We start from the raw sequence: 862 nt of genomic DNA, 5'->3' as shown, positions 1-862 counted from the left end.
GGGGGGGGGGGAGTACATTTTCAGCAAATCTTCATTTTTGGATGAAGTATTACATTGAACTGACACAATGAACATTTTTCAACATGCAGGTCTCAATGGCATCAATGCATTTACATAATACTCACTTTTAAAAAGGTAAATGTAGTTTGAGTAACCCAGCATGTATAATCATATAATGAGCACACAGACTGATATAGAATTTTCTAATTTATTTATTTGCTTACTTTTACAAAGTTCGTTTCCTCTCCATGTCTTGACGTTGCATGTAGCAGCCAAGGTAAATCTTATAGAGTACCACAATTCAAGACAATTAAAAAGGTATATTTTATAATAACTAGACATTGTAGTTATTTTATATAAACTGGTTAACACTTAAGTACTGTATAGTTTATTTACAGCATGTTCATGCTAGGAAATAAAATTACATAAAAGTACTGAGTACACAAGTTAACACCAATATGGTATAAAATATATATAGAAAATGTGATGGTAAACAACTAGTGATAAAATGGTTAAGGCTTAAAATGTGTAAAATTAACATGTTAGTCGTTAATATTTCAACATGATAATAAGTATAAACATGTATAATGAGCCAAGGAGGTATTCTAGACATCGATACAGCTACACCAATCTCATGGGAAACTCTACAGCTTTTTTCCCCCAATATTGTTCTCTGGCTGAAAGGTTGAATCTCAGTGAACATGTCCAGGTTATACATTTCACCCCAAAATCAAAAGAAAAAATGCAACAAGATATTTTGAACAAAAGAAAATGAAGACAATTTTTAGGACCAGTAAGATTTTTTTTTTGCATTTTCATGACAATTAAGGAAATGTTCCATAAAATTCACCTAAACCTACAC

Source organism: Sinocyclocheilus anshuiensis, unplaced genomic scaffold, assembly GCF_001515605.1.
Source record: "Sinocyclocheilus anshuiensis isolate Anshui unplaced genomic scaffold, SAMN03320099.WGS_v1.1 scaffold527, whole genome shotgun sequence".
NCBI lineage: Eukaryota > Metazoa > Chordata > Actinopteri > Cypriniformes > Cyprinidae > Sinocyclocheilus > Sinocyclocheilus anshuiensis.
Note: the sequence above shows the minus strand (reverse complement) of the source record.